The sequence below is a fragment of the Helianthus annuus genome, chromosome 10 (genome assembly GCF_002127325.2).
Source record: "Helianthus annuus cultivar XRQ/B chromosome 10, HanXRQr2.0-SUNRISE, whole genome shotgun sequence".
In the NCBI taxonomy this organism is placed as follows: Eukaryota; Viridiplantae; Streptophyta; class Magnoliopsida; order Asterales; family Asteraceae; genus Helianthus; species Helianthus annuus.
In genome coordinates this window covers 178,458,080-178,474,583 of record NC_035442.2, presented here as the reverse complement: position 1 = coordinate 178,474,583, position 16,504 = coordinate 178,458,080, and the positions used below count along the sequence as shown (strand labels likewise).

The window sequence follows — 16,504 nt, the reverse complement described above, 5'->3', positions numbered from 1 at the left end:
TCTGGAACTTGACCTACTTTGCTTTTCATGAGGATGGGGACGAGGACGAGGACGTGGACAACCACTGCATTGTAGCCATACCAGAGATGAGAATCATTCCACTAAATTTTGGTGCGATGCAACTTGATCTCCTTGATGTTTGGGAGTATGTTCTGGTATTCTGTTATCTAAGATCCGGGGAAGGCTTTACTATCTACAATATGTGGACGGAGTCTAGAATTTACATCCCGTGTGATTTTCAAGTTGAGAGGGTTGTTGCATCTATAGAGAAAGGGATTAAAATGATCCATCACATGGATGATAACCTAAGGAGTGTCTTTACTTACGTGTACGATGAGGTTCTAAGAGAGGGGATGAGGCCCAGGGACAGGTTAATTAAGACTTAATCTTATGAGTTATTCGCTTCTTCCGAATCTTCATTTTCTGACCCGTGACATCTCAAGATTCGTGGACACTTTGACCGCTACACAAGCCGCACATCCGTTGTGGCGAGTTATGTATGGTGAACGGTCATTGACGGGTGGTTAGTAGGACAACCCTTAAAAGGTTTAATACAACGCACATTCTATACTTATTTCGATTAATTGCATGAACTTGGTAACCACTATATGTGTGATGATGTAGGTGTTAAAGTGCTTAAGATGTGGATCTTATGATGATTGGATGGAAAGTGCAAGCGGCGGAAGCAAGTTGGATTCCCTTTATAAGTAACAAGAAAACAAGGAAGAAGAACTCAAGTCAGGGGGGCCGTAGGTTACAACTCCCATGTTTTGACCAAATGCACAGCCGTAAAACAGGAACAATTGGCCGTAAGATTCCACTGATCGCCGTAACCTACGGCTGGGGGCCGTAGGTTACGACCCTATGTTGACCTGTTGACTATGCTTACAGCCGTAACCTACGGCTGGGGGCCGTAGGTTACGGCTCCGACTGATCTCAATTTGTAACTTCCACATTCAATGGCCATTTTATGGAGAATTAAGGTGTCTAATCATGTCTTCTTCGGTTACAGCCTGCTAGGAACGAGTTGGGACTATAATTTGGGGACTTGGAGTGAAGAAAACATTATCTAATCATCTATCTTTTATTTAGTTTTTGTTGGTGATTCTTATGAACAATAATTTCCTTCTATTTTGCTACAATGTTTGTCCAAGCCATGAGTGGCTAGGTTCTTTATGGTCATCCTAGGTGGAAGGTTTGTATGAAACAATTGTGTTTTGATTCCATATTTCTAGAATGGTGAACTCTATCTATGTCTTGTTTATCATGGTGTGTGATTGCTTATTTGTAAATTGTTAATTCTTATGATATTCTAGTTTGAAACCATACGTTCTTGGTGCCGTTGGCAATTGAGATATCATGGGTAGAATTAGGGTTGGGTAAGGGTTGATTGGTCATCGGGTAACAACCTCACGTTCTAGGAATCTGAGTACTTAGTTCCCTTTTATCACAATAAGTAATTACACAAGAACTATGTCTATGTAGTTCTTTCTAGTGGATGATAACACAATTGTTGAAGTAAACTGGAAACTTAGGATGGTCATTCGTCTCCAAATTGTTTACAAACTCAACTTTCATTTCACAAATTAATTAGTATTCTTAGTTTTAAAAACCAGTCCAATCAAACCAACTTTTGAATTTACTGTTATTACAATTAGTTTAATTTAGTCAAAGTTAGATACGCTAGCAAATAACACATTTTCCACAAACTCCCTGTGTTCGATACCCACTTACCGTTATCTATTTAGTTGTATTTGGATTAAATTTGATTGTGACCACGACATCACGTCAGTCATCATCTGCATTATCAATTCACACCAGAAGGGTTGTACACATACAGAGAGAAACAAATGGTTTTATGTTTGCTGACGCCTTTTGGGAGCTACCTCCCGCAGAGATCCCCGGGACCAGTGTTGATAGAAGGGTTGTTCAATGCAATGGAGGCTTCCTGGTTTTGTTAGAGATCGAGGAGACGCCTTCTAAATGTCCATTTGCGACCTGAAATTCTTCTAAGTATAAGGTTATATGAGATAGCCCGTAACCTAGAAGGAGGTTATGTGCTTTTATCTCGGGTCCCTGAGAACGTTATCCAAAAGGAACCTAGGATTTATACTTTCTTTTCTTTAAGAGTGTTTGACGGGATAATAAGCTTGAGCTTGAAGATTCGACCGCCGGAAAACGCACCCGATCTTCGGCGAGCTTTGATTTACAGGTATACGGTTGCAACTGATACATGGGTACACCAGTTTGTTGAAGTAGTCGTCGATCCTGAAGCTTTTGGTACTACAACATTCAGCCACAAGCTGAAGCTGAAGTCTGATGTAGGCCCCCCTGAAGATCAGCAGCCGTTTGTTTATTGGAGAGATGAAGTGGGATGTGGTAAGAAAACTATTTTGTTGCTTTTGAAGTAGATTTGGTAAACTACTGGTAATTTGTTTTTGTTGATGTTGCTCATTGTTGCTTGCTTTTGAAGTAGACTTGTTAAACTACTGGTACTTCGTTTTTGTGGATGTTGTTGCTCATGAACTATGTGGTTTCGTTGTATGTGCTGCTATTGACCTTTTGAAGCTTTAAAATATCAGTATAGTACTTTTTATAAAGGGCATACACTTAGTAGTATTGCTAATTGGCAGATTTGAAGGGGTCGACTTTGGATAGGTGGATCAGTTTCTCTATAGGTTTCTAAATCGGGTGGGTGTATGTATGGGGCTGTAGGTAATTGATAAATCTTTTCTTGTGTCGTTGGGTTTTATGGGTGTGTAAAGCGGCAATTCTTGACACGACCCGTCAACCCGACTCGAACCCGACACGATAAAAATTTTGGACAAAAACCTTCAGATTCCTCAAAAACGTAAAAAAATATCTACTTTCACCGGATCTTTGTCTAGTTTGAACAAAAATCTTCAATTCATCATCTTCTTCATGTACTCAAATAAAATGAAAGAGGATCCGTCTTCATGGGGTTTGAAAAGAAACATGACGGATCCAGATCTAGATGACGGGTCGATCTAGATCTTGATAGGTTTGAGAAAAACATGATGGATCTAGATGACGGGTCCAGTTCCGGATCAAGATGACATCTACATGGATCTGATGCTCATCAATTTCTCCGACTTCATTTGTGATCTTGTTTTATCTCTATTTGAACAAGTAAAAGATAGTGAAAAGTGTGTTAAAGAAAAGAGATGATGAGCAAGTGTGTTGATGGAAAATGTGTTTAAAAAGAGATTGTTGACCAGTTCTATCATCTAGTTCTATCATCTGATGTGTTCCAGCAAAAGCAAAAGCAAAAGCAAAAGTATGTCCACTATGAATTACCAAATCTACCCTTTTCTGCTACTTTTAAAACTGATGCTTTTTTTTGACGTGGCATTCCCCTAGCCACACATGTGAGTTTCTTGAGTTTTTTCATCTGAAGTGAGATTTCTCTATATAATTAGCCTATATACGTATAATTAATTAATTAATAAAAATATCTAATATTCATGCTGTTTTTCGGGCCTTAGAATATTTTATTTCGTTGTGTTGATAGGTTAGCTTTGTTTGTCACTCACTATATAATAAATACATCAACGTAACCGAAGCAAGGGCGGACCCACATGTTGTGGATCAGGGTCCCCGGACCCCAATGTTTTTAAAAAATTAGTAGATTCGGTATACAATTAGGTGGACATCATAGAAAGAAAAAGAAAGTTGGTGTAGTAGTAAATCCCCCTCTTTTTCTAGAAAGAGGTCATGGTTTCAATCCTTGTATATCCCATTTTTCATGTGTGTTTTTTTTTCAAATCTAGTTCAAACCTCGATATAACCTGATCTGAACGAGGACCGACCAGAAAATTTTAACGTTTTATCAATAAAAATTTTAAACACCGAAAAAAATGGACCCCATTGAAAAAAAAATTTCTGAGTCGGCTACGGGTATTAAAGTAGTTGATGGACCAAATTTTGGTAAAGTTGAACCTTGGAAACGACACGCATGGTAGGTAACTAACCTACATGCATTTAACGGTTAACAGCTTTAATATTATCAAAATGTTTGGAAAAATATTAATGGTTGCATTTCATTTCACAACACATAAAACGGTCCCTCACCATCACCGGCAAGCATTGAATCGGCGTCCCTTCCGGTCAAATCCTTCAAATCATCAATGCCAATGGAAGTGAATCGTAACCCTAACCCTTCGATGCGTTTCAACTGAATCGTGATTCAACCCCGTCGCGAAGTCAGATGCAAGCAAGGGTGATCGATTAGTGAGGAAGAAGGCGACACGTTCTATCGGCCAGTCTATGCATATTGGAGTCCAATTGGCTGCTGCTATTCTTACATCAATTAATTAATTACATTAAGATAGAAGGTAAACCGGCAACAAGCTGCTTCTATTCGTACATCAATTTATTCAGGTTAGCTAGCTAGCTATAATGATTCATGACATGGCCTATGTATGATCTTTGAAATTTTACATATCAACACAGTCGGTTTGTAATATGAAATTGAAATTGAAATTGAAATTGATATAAATAAAGGTTGTTTGGAATATCAGATATTAACAATATGAATGAATACTTTTATAAGTATTTTCAACTTTCTGTTTCTCTCTTAAAAACTAGTAAATTAGATAAGCACACTGGGAGAAATGATTCGGTGTTCGGGGATAGAGTAGAAAGGGGTAACAGAAGTTGAATAGAAAGATTGATTTGTCCATGGGGAAGAGGCTTGACTGTCATTGTGGTAGTAGTTAAAGCTAAAACATAATCGTAATTATTAATTGTTAACGTCTCTATTTGGTGGATGGATGTGTTGTCAGCCTTCCAGGAAGCATGACTTTGTAGCGTTTATCCAGTATCACAATGAAGAGGTCACTTCACTCCATTCGGAATTTGAGAAGGAATGAAGAATCAATTTCAGTTGATGAGCGGCAGTCAGTCAGTTACTTGCTTCCATAGTTCCCAATACATTGATCAGTTTTTAATAACATTCTCATTACCCGCATATACGGGAACTTATATATCAAAATAACTCTCTATGCCACGCAAGTATGTGTCTGTTTTCATTTCATTTAAATCTAATCTTGGACTATTGCTATTCTATATATAATTGGAAAATTGGATATTGACAAAAATGCTCATATCCTTAATAAAACCTAGAATTAAGACATTTGGCCAGAATATATGTATAATAAATGTAACCGGGTACTGTAGGTGGCCAGAAGAGTAGTTTCGATATATGGGCGGCCTTGATGAAGAAAGTTGAATAGTGGGTGGCCTCTGCATATTTATTGTACTCTTTTTGCAACTAAAATCTGAAGCATTTTTAATAACATCATTTATTCTGTCCATTGTAGTCGAGATCCGAAACCCAAACTCACCTGCCAACTCTGAAGCAGCAAGAATGTTTAGTGTGTACAATCATAAAGTGTGTGAGATCATTTAGCAGAGCTGGACTGCGGAGGACCAAGAATCAACCTGTTGGGGCGAGTTGTAAAAGCATTACTTCCAAGGCCTTTACATTATTATGCTTGTTCAAGAATTCACTCAAAAAACATTAATACTGGTAACATCAAATGTGTAATTGCAGGTCATGATGTTTAAGTTTTAGGTTTAGTACTCGGTTTCGATTATGGTTGCGGTCTCAACATGGAGACGTTTTCTGCTATTCTATTACCATGGTGAAATCAATCAAAGTTTTGTAAGAATTTTAATAAGCCTTGGCGTGAGTTGTTTATTAAGATTGCTAAAACTGGGTCAGGTTTTAAATCCTTTTTTTTTTTACTGTTATATGTTAATAATCATCCTTAGTTGATTAGTTTTGTAACCGTAGCGTTTAGTTGAATTGGAAGCGAGGATATGTTGTTTGTAAGTGACAAATGTTATTCAGTTTTTGTAGTGTAATTATAGATGTTAATACTTTGGATCTGGTAATTGTTTCTGGAATATAAGTTATTTTAATCTATCATGTTATTTTAATTCATCATTATTGTGTGGAAATTAAAAAAAAAAAAAAAATCGCATTTGATAACTTGTACTCACCGGGAATGAAGTAAGATGGATCAAACTAATAGACATACTTTGCTTTGTATGCCTAATTAATATATTACAGTCCAACTTGTTGTATGTTAACGTCTATAAATAAATACAAAGGATACTTACCATTTGTCGCGATGAAGATGACACTGGACCTTAAAATGAGCAATAATCTGCATATTGTGATGTCCCAGATCCATGGTTGACCGACCGTATTGATTTGTTAAAGGATGGGCTTCCTGTAGCCCTGGTGAGTGGTGACTGCACTTGCTTTGGGTGTGCATGAATCAGCCACATTTTGGTAGCCAGAAGTGCAGGAGTCAAGCTCGGGTTTCTGTTACGATTGTAAACTCTCTCTCGATATATACATATATATATATATATGTATATATGTTCCTATTGCTGCATTAAGTATACTTAGTTCATACATTGTGAATCAATAACAACCTGGTCAAAGTTGATAACCTGATCAGTGGACCTCGTGTTTGGGTCAACTATTGACTGTTCCTGATCAATGAACAAATTGCCAAACGATTGGTTTATTATATGATTTACGATTCGTCTTTAGAACATTTACCTATGCGTGTGCCAGAACATGAAACAGAATACACACAGACAGTGAAACTTTTGTCATGTCTTCTGGTTTTTCTCACTAATTTGACGGTAAGTATATAGTCAACCCTCTATACGGCTCTCAAGGTAAATCATGAAATAAAGTTTTTTTTTTTTCATCATGATATGGCTGCTTACCGTTTTAGAGAAATCTCACTTGTTGTATATGTATCAGGCAAATCCGGAGCTCGTTTCACCTGTATTAACAAACATTAGCACTTAATGATGATGTGACGTACAATAAGGTCGATTTTTAGAGCCTAGTTCTCTATAGTTCTGTTAAAACTGTTTAATTAGTAAAGTTAGTTTATTTATCATAGGCTACAAAATCTGGATGCCCGAATGGATCCATACGGTTCAGGTAAGCTTGTTATCTTTTTGTCCCGAAAAAGATTGAACATTTTGTTTTGTAAAAATATTATTAGTTTTTCAAATTTATCAACAAAACATTTGCAACCATTACTAGAAATCAGTCATATTGATAGTAGTCCCAAGTTAATCTCATTTCTAACTCGTTTAATAAACAACATGTCTTATTCTGGTTGACCTGTTTAACCCATTTAATTCATGTGTGGTTCTACCTTTTCGATAAAACAATTGACACGTCACCCCAAAACTAGAATAATATATATATATATATATATATATATATATTTAAAATCAAGCTTTGCTCTCAGTGTATCAGACTAACATATTCAATTGATTTGTGCACTTTCACCTGTTGGTTTAAAATCTTCTTTGTTGTATGGTGGGCGTTGTTTGATTGGCAGTTTGGACAGTTGGATGCTCAACAGCCTGTTCCTGAGGGAAGAGTATTCGACTGGTCAAAAGCGAGTGTTCAAGAAATGAAAGACAAGCTTACAGCACTTGGATTCGGTCCTCGTCAGGTAAGCTTCTCGTTTTGCTCTCCATAAGAGTACTATAATAGAATTGAATTTTAACGATCGATTCAGAGAGTCAACTCTCTTAAATTATCTTATTAGCCTAATAACTTACTAAGCTTGTATAGTGCTCAACCAAAAAAAAAAAAAAAAAAAAAAAAAAAAAAAAAACTGTGGTGGCAAAATGATTTTTAGTACATGTCAAAACAGGCTTGGTCGGGTTGAGTCAACCCGCCAATTAAAACTTTTAATGTACAAAATAAGATAAAAAATTATATCATCATGGTATTAATTAATCTATTATATAGTTAAAGAGATTTAAGAGGTCGAAAAAGTATTCTTGTTCACCTATCTTTCTAAGATGTAATGCTTATTTTCTGTTAACTTTAACTAAACTCGATTTGATAACGTCTTCTACCATGACACGTGATGGAATTCTTTATCTTGTTGTTTTCCAGGTCGATTTGATAACGACTCTTACTGAACTGAGTTGTTTGGGGCAACTACGAGGCATACTCGTATGGTGACCCTAAAGTTAATAATGAGCAAATGGAGTCAGGGAGTGAAATTCTGGCGTGGTTAGATGAACTATTCAATTGCAGCATATATCCGTGCGAAAAGCTCTCACAGATTTTAACCATGTCTTTATTTGTTTCCCCTTTCTAGTAGGATCTTGATCAATGCAAAGAAATAGTGGAACCGAATATGGGTATACTCGGCGACGCACACAAGGGTCCGGTCCATTAGCTTTGGAATAAAAGAGGCTAAAAACGAAATAGGAAAAATGTTCTTGGGAATAAAGCAGGTGCTTGCTCTGCGGGCTACGGCTTCAATTATGTTTAGACTCAATGTTGATGTACAAACATGACTCATTTGGGCTAGACTGAATTTCTACTCCTATGCTACGCTTATTACTATTTGTATATCAAAATTGTATCCCTAACTTGTGATGCTTTTGAGAGGCTGATCATCGTACCTATACCCAAAATAAGTGGCTTGATATGTATGTATAACATTGAAAGATTATGGTTTGATATATACAGTTTCATTCTATAACCGAGAACTTGCATATAGACAGTGAGTATTTTAAGTGCCGGCGGGATCCACATTGTATTGTATTCAAAACAAAACCTAACTATTATATATTATGTACAAAAACGCAAAAATGTCGAACTTCAGCTTTGGTGTAAACACATAATCTCACCTAAAGGCGGGCTTCGGTTTTTCATAGAAAGTTATATTTTACAAAGTGGTGCAAAAAACAAATTATTATATTTTATAAATAGGGCATTTTTGTTTTCTCATTTACAAAATTTGGACTCAATACTCTAGATTGTTAAAGATTTAAGTTTTGTACTCAAAGGGGTTAAAACCATTAACACTTAGGGACTAAAACCGAAATTTACTCCCTCTCCCAACTTTATACTCCACTTTGTCTTCAACACAGTTTCCAAAAACCCTATCCACAACTTTTACGCCGCTTTTGTCTTCCACGCATTTTCCCGCTCAAAATCACGGACGGCCGCTGAGGTTAGTGCATTGTTAAGTAGATCTAATGCTTCCCCATTTATTGTTTTATATCGTTCCTAAATGATTTGTTTGTTAAATAGCTTGAATGATTTGTTTGTTAAATTAGGTAAAAATCCAAACAACGTGTGTAAACTGTGTTGCTTTAATAATGGATGTGTGGGGACCATTAGTGGATCTAGGTCAAATGATTTATGTGGAGTTAATAATGTATCTCTAATTGATTGTTTGTTGGAGAAAATAAAACATGGATCTAGGTTTGTTGAAATTAATAAGCAATGACACTACATTTTTGCAAACTGTATCTCTAATCTTGGTTAATGAGTGTTTATATATGCATAATAATAATAATAATAATAATAATAATAATAATATATAATATATAATATATAATATAACGAAACTTGGTCCACATCCAGGCGAAAATTTCGAGAAATCAACTACTAAATTTATTCACCTTTTAATTAAAATATTAATATTACTAAATTTACTTAAAATACATACAATTTTTTCTTAGAAACAATTACTTAATTTACAAATTGTTGTTTCCTTAACTAAAATTTCATTTTGTTAGTTGTAATGGCTTAATCAAATTTGATCACAATGACTTATTTTGATTGATCCAAGGTTCTCAAACAGACCTTACTCTTTTTACATTTTTTAAATACAGTCGTGAATAATTAATACAGTGTATCGAGATGAATGTTTTAAAGTATTTAAAACTTTTCTGTTGGCTTTATTTTCCATATTTAAGTTTGTTTGATCAATTTGCAGCATCATGGCTTGGAATGCGTTACCTGATGACATCGTGGAGAATGTGTCCTTAAGGCTCGATTTTTTTGACCTTTTTAGCTTGAAAAGAACCGCTCAACGATTTGAAAATATTTTAACAGGTGAGTATTTTATGCGAAGTTATAACCGGGAAGGACATAGCCTCATCTGGAACTTGACCTACTTTGCTTTTCATGAGGATGGGGACGATGACTACCACTGCATTGTAGCCATACCAGAGGACGATCAGCCGATGAGAATCATTCCACTAAATTTTGGTGCGATGCAACTTGATCTCCTTGATGTTTGGGAATGTGTTCTGGTATTCCGTCATCTAAGATCCGAGGAAGGCTTTACTATCTACAATATGTGGACGGAGTCTAGAATCTACATCTCGTGTGATTTTCAAGTTGAGAGGGTTGTTGCATCTATAGAGAAAGGGATTAAAATGATCCATCACATGGATGATAACCTAAGGAGTGTCTTTACTTACGTGTACGATGAGGTTCCAAGAGAGGGGATGAGGCCCAGGGACAGGTTAAGACTTAATCAGGGACAGGTTAAGACTTAATCTTATGAGTCATTCGCTTCTTCCGAATCTTCATTTTCTGACCCGTGACATCTCAAGATTCGTGGACACTTTGACCGCTATACAAACCGCACATCCGTTGTGGCGAGTTATGTATGGTGAACGGTCATCATCTGCATTGTCAATTCACACTAGAAGGGTTGTACACATACAGAGAGAAACAAATGGTTTTATGTTTGCTGACGACTTTTGGGATCAATTTCAGCCACCTCCCCCAGAGATCCTCGGGACCAGTGTTGATAGAAGGGTTGTTCAATGCAATGAAGGCTTCCTGGTTTTGTTAGAGAGGAGACGCCTTCTAAATGTCCATTTGCGACCTGAAATTTTTCTAAGTATAAGGTTATATGAGATAGCCCGTAACCTGGAAGGAGGTTATGTGCTTTTATCTCGGATCCCTGAGAACGTTATCCAAATGGAACCTAGGATTTATACTTGCTTTTCTTTAAGAGTGTTTGACGGGATAATAAGCTTGAGCTTGAAGATTCGACAGCCGGAAAACGCACCCGATCTCCGGCGAGCTTTGATTTACAGGTATATGGTTGCAACTGATACATGGGTACACCAGTTTGTTGAAGTACTCGTCGATCCTGAAGCTTTTGGTACTGCAACATTCAGCCACAAGCTGAAGCTGAAGTCTGATGTAGGCCCCCCTGAAGATCAGCAGCCGTTTGTTTATTAGAGAGATGAAGTGGGATGTGGTAAGAAAACTATTTTGTTGCTTTTGAAGTAGATTTGGTAAACTACTGGTACTTTGTTTTTGTTGATGCTGCTCATTGTTGCTTGCTTTTGAAGTATACTTGTTTTTGTTGATATAAAAGCAACAAGTAACGGGAAGCCCGACCGCGCGGGGGCGGCTGTGTCCGTGCATACGGAACTTGCTCGCTCATGCGGGGGGCGTGCCCGCGCATGCAGAACTTGCTCGTGCAGCGTCGCGCGTCCAGCGCATGCGGAACTTACTCGCCCCCGCGCGGTGAAGGTTGTACTTTGTTTGAGACATAATAGAGATGAAGGCAAAGGTTGTACCTTGTGTAAAGCTTACTCGCGCCGCATGTTAGCGGTAAGTTGTAATGTTTCCTAGCCGAATTGGTGTCTTCGATACCTGCGACGACGTGGGATAATGCTCTGATGAGGATGCGCGAGCGTCTCCTTGAGATATCTGCATGCGCATGGTGGCGGGCAGTCATGCCGTATGTGCGCAGTAACGGAGGCAGTTCAACTTTGAGGATGTGCGGTTGTCCCCATGAGGTGTCAGCGTGCGCGCGGTGCAGAGATATGTCCCGACGCGCATGGTGGTTGTTGATGCGCGGCGTCTCATAATGGTGATTGTAGGCCAGAAGTTGCTTGAGCAGGATGGTTATCCACCATTAATGGAGGATGTTTGGAGCGCATCGAAAATTTGCATGACGACAAAATAGTGGGTGTGAAGATGTACCGTTAGGAGGAACACATAGTACACTTTTTCTGCTCATGTCAGGATATGTTTCCCTCACCCAAAAGTTGTGTGCAATAGGGTAATACTTTTGTGCAGTATTGATTATATGTTTCTCCACTACTGCACATTACTTTTTTAAATGGTTGTTGTACATTTTGTTTAAAAATGTTTACAACTGTCATGGTCCCCCATTTTTTTAAATAATAATAATAAAAAAATGGCTTAAATGTTCATTCGTATGGAATACCTCATGCTTCTCGAAAAATTTTATTCGATAAAAACATCTTTGAGAATGATGCCTATGTTGTTCAACTACATCAGATAATTGAAATAGGCATGGAGATGAAAAAGTAATATCTGGATTTCCATTTTAGTACAGGAAAACGGGTTCCATCGAAGAAAGCCCAGATCTTGAGGGAAACCCAAATCTTGAGTTTTTTGATAGAATATTGTGTATAAAATTTCAATGATTCGACTGTCATCAAATATTTCAAAGTTTAAATGAATCGAGAGTGTGATTTTAAGCACACAGATCTGAAGAGCAGAGGAGAGAACTAGATATGATCAACGAATGTATAACATATACGGTGGGCGCCAATGAAGAAACACGGAATCACCACCGGGATGATTGGACCGCTTTCTCTTTGAGGGTGAAGAATCACACCATGTTCTTCCTCTTGAACCTAGATCTGCAATGGAGAAGACAAGAAAGTGGAGCTGTAGAGATGACCGGTAGGGAAAGAATCCCCTGTTCTGTTTCCGTTAACAAAAGTGTGGCAGCTCCATATCTTCCTCCCTAATAATAAGGTGAACACCTCTTTATATAGGGGATATGGGTCTCCTCTAACCTCAATGGGCCAGGCCCAGTTAGGGGTTATCTCTACAAGCCCCGACCCAAAGTAGTGTAAACTACATCGCGTTGGGCCTCGCGGTTGGGTTAGTAAGCAACAATAATAAATAATTAATATAAAAGCAACAAGTAACGGGAAGCCCGACCGCTCAGGTCAGATCTAGTACCGTACCCCATCAGTGGATGTTGTTGCTCATGAACTATGTGGTTTCGTTGTATGTGCTGCTCTTGACCTTTTGAAGCTTTAAAATACCAGTATAGTAGTTTTTATAAAGGGCATACACTTAGTAGTATTGCTAATTGGCATATTTGAAGGGATCGACTTTGGATAGGTGGATCAGTTTCTCTATGGGTTTCTAAATCGGGTGGGTGTATGTATGGGGCTGTAGGTAATTGATAAATCTTTTCTTGTGTCGTTGGGTTTTATGGGTGTGTAAAGCGGCAATTCTTGACACGACCCGTCAACCCGACCCGAACCCGACACGATAAAAACAGGTTTGGTTCGACTAAAATGACCCGTTTAAAAAACGGGTCGGGTTCGGGTTAATCCGTATTAAATATGGGTCAGGTTCGGGTTGACCCTTATAAAAACGGGTTGACCCATTAACCCGTTTAACTATTTAGAAAATAAATCTTTTATATTTTTGCTTTTGTTTTTTTCTTTCTATTTTACATGGTTAGTTATAATAGTGTTAGTTTTGACACATTATATTATTTATTTGTCACACCCGTAAACATAATTAAACATGTTATCGATAACCCGCTTAAAACTCATCAACTCGCTTATAAGTCGTCACTTGTATGAATGACTCATTTAAAAATATGGGTTAAACGGGTCGGGTTCGGGTTGACCCAAATTTATATGGGTCGGGTTAGGGTTGAAATCTTTGACCCGTATAATAATATGGGTCGGGTTCGGGTTGAACATTTCAACCCACCAACCCACAACCCATCAACCCGCCAACCCATTAACCCGACACGATTAACACATGTGCTTATTTTGCTCTTCTTAAAAAGAAAAAGAGTTGCAAACTATTACTTTATGACTTTCGAGAATCTGTACACATCACATTTTATTTATATTGGAGTTAATTATTGTTTTCGTCCCTGTGGTTTGTCAAAAATTACTATTTCAGTCCATTAGTTTAAATATTGCGATGTCAGTCCCTATGGTTTCACTTTCGTAACCATTTCAGTCCCTGTGGCTTCACTTTCGTAACCATTTCAATCCATTTATTCTGTTAGTATAGGGACTGAAATGGTTACAATGTGGACTTAAATGGTTACGAAAATGAAACCACAGAGACTGAAATCGCAATTTTTAAACTAATGGACTGAAATAGTGATTTTTGACAAACCAAAGGGACGAAAATAGTAATTAACTCTTTAAATTGCCTCGTTATCACACAAACCCACCCACTTCCTTCAATTTAATTGCATGGGGTGATATAGAAATATATTTATATTTAGAGTAAACTGCCATTTTGGTCCCTGAGGTTTGGTCACTTTTGTCACTTTAGTCCAAAACTCAAACCTTTTGCATCTGGGTCCCTGTGGTTTCAGTTTTATTGTCATTTTGGTCCAAAAATAAATCAAGTCATAATTGTCTTATAAAATCCTGCTATTTTGTCATTTTCCGCAGGAGCAAAATGGTCATTTCTTTTTTATAATTAAATACCAGATTTTATAAGACAAATATGACCTGATTTGCCCCTGAGGAAAAGGACAAAATTGCAGGATTTTATAAGATAAATATGACTTGATTTCATTTTTGGACCAAAATGGCAATAAAACTGAAACCACAGGGACCCAGATGCAAAAGGTTTGAGTTTTGGACTAAAGTGGCAAAAGTGACCAAACCTCAGGGACCAAAATGAGAGTTTACTCTTATATTTATGTTATGAATTTAGTAGTTAAGTGACAGTTTGTTTTCTCCATATGGGTTTTATTGTGTTTCAAAAAATAAATAAATTTACCGATAGTAGGTATGTTTGAATATATGTGGAAATCCGGCTAGGAAGTGGGTAGACCAAACTAACATGAGACGGTTCAAACAATCGTATCGCTGCATGCCAATGAGGTTGTGATTGAGTGATAAGGGAGAGACTTGGTGTTTTAAGAGACCCAGGTTCAATTCTTGCTCTTCTCATTATTTTCTGCGGGGCACCTGGTGATGATGGGAGACTACGCGAATGGATGAAGATCGCTAGTTCAATCCTTGAACTAAGCGGGTTTTACTTCACCGCACTTTTGAACCTAAGACAAACCCCATAATTGTTATAGTCTTGCCCAAATATATTAATGTTTGTTTCTCAATTTTTCACATATTATGATATATTAATTATTTATCTTATCATTTTCGTAACCTACTATGTCCACGTCCCTTGATCATATTGTTTTCATATTTTTTGTAGTTGACTATTTGTTCATGTGGCATCAAGATTTATAAGCGACCTAATATAATAAGAACCCTTTCATTTTCTGTTTTTCTCCCTCAACACTCTATTCTCCACTTCCTTGCTTTCAATCTTTGTGTTTTTTGTGAAACCATGGCCGATAAAAAACACTAGCTTTGTCGCCATTAGCAACCACCAAAAAAACACTAGCACTGTTGCCGAAATCGGCCTAGGCGGCCGATTAATCGGCGCCTAGGCGCTAGGCGGTCACTTACTGCCTAATTTTGAGCTAGGCGGTCAATCGGTCATGGTCAAAAATCGGTCCTAGGCGGTCAAAATCGGTCCTAGGTGGTCAAAAATCGGATTAATCGGACAATATTAGTCGGTCAAAATCGGTCCTAGGCGGTCAAAATCGGTCAAAATCGAACCATACTATCTGAAACTTATTTGAAGTATTATTTTTATATTATTGGGTATATATATAATTTTGAAAAAATACATACAAAAATCCCATTCCGATTAATCCCGATTAATCCTGATTAATCCCGATTAATCCCTAGGCTGTACCTCACCGCCCGACTAGCGCCTAGCGCCTTCTACAACATTCATCATCGACATCTAAACACCATATGTTATGGCTATTGCGACACACATTGTCGCCGAACTACACCCACCCGTTTGCAAAGCCACCATATCAACCATGCCACACCTTCTCTAATTTGTTTAAATCATAGTGTCAAGGTCAAAATATCATGGATGTCGCTTGTGTTTTGATTATGTATATTATGCAAAATAAGTCGATGAGTGCAATGTTTTAAATACCGGTATGAACCGGCCGGTTATACCGGTTAAACCGGATATCGGACATGAGTCCGGTACGATAAAGGCCGGTAAAGTTCGAATATGGTATGTCTTATGTACCGGCAGTAAAACCGGTTCTACCGGTTCAAACCATTGAACCGGTTTGAATTATCTTAATATATGATTCTTAATTTTAATAAAATATAATATTAAGGTATTATTGATCTCCCGTATTCTGGTAATTAACCTAGCACCTTCTATTCTAATATTTCATCGTTGTTGAAATTGTTACTCACCTTGTACAATACAATATTGTTTATAAGTAATAAAAATATTTAATAGTTTACAATAAAAATAGTTGTTTTTAGATAAAACTATGACCAGTTATATAAATCCTAGTTGAGATTGTATTGTTTTTAGATGAATTTGTATTTTATGGAATTTATCGGGTTAACTAGTAACACGGTTCAACCGCCGATACAACCTGATTCAACCGGTTGAACCATTTTAGATCCCAACCCGGTATGACAAAAAAACCTGTTTTTAAAACATTAGATGAGTGTCACTCGGATATATTGAATGTAAAATTAAAATTTATTAAGTATTGGTTCACTTGTATCCCAA

The 16,504-nt window shown here is 37.3% G+C and overlaps 1 long non-coding RNA gene across 4 annotated transcripts; it reads left to right on the top strand.

Moving 5' to 3' along the window:
- The first annotated feature begins 3,973 nt into the window (after positions 1–3,973).
- LOC110883711 lies at positions 3,974–8,570 on the top strand. 4 transcript variants are annotated; one of them, XR_004870063.1, is made up of 8 exons: positions 3,975–4,401; positions 4,806–5,034; positions 5,200–5,254; positions 5,343–6,878; positions 6,954–6,994; positions 7,404–7,520; positions 7,973–8,092; positions 8,181–8,570. It is a non-coding gene; the product is annotated as an uncharacterized LOC110883711 (long non-coding RNA). The 4 variants fall into 4 exon arrangements; XR_004870064.1 differs by having other exon boundaries at positions 3,974–4,355; positions 4,806–5,254; XR_002560583.2 differs by having other exon boundaries at positions 3,974–4,401; positions 4,806–5,254; positions 8,184–8,570.
- The last annotated feature ends 7,934 nt before the right edge of the window (positions 8,571–16,504 follow it).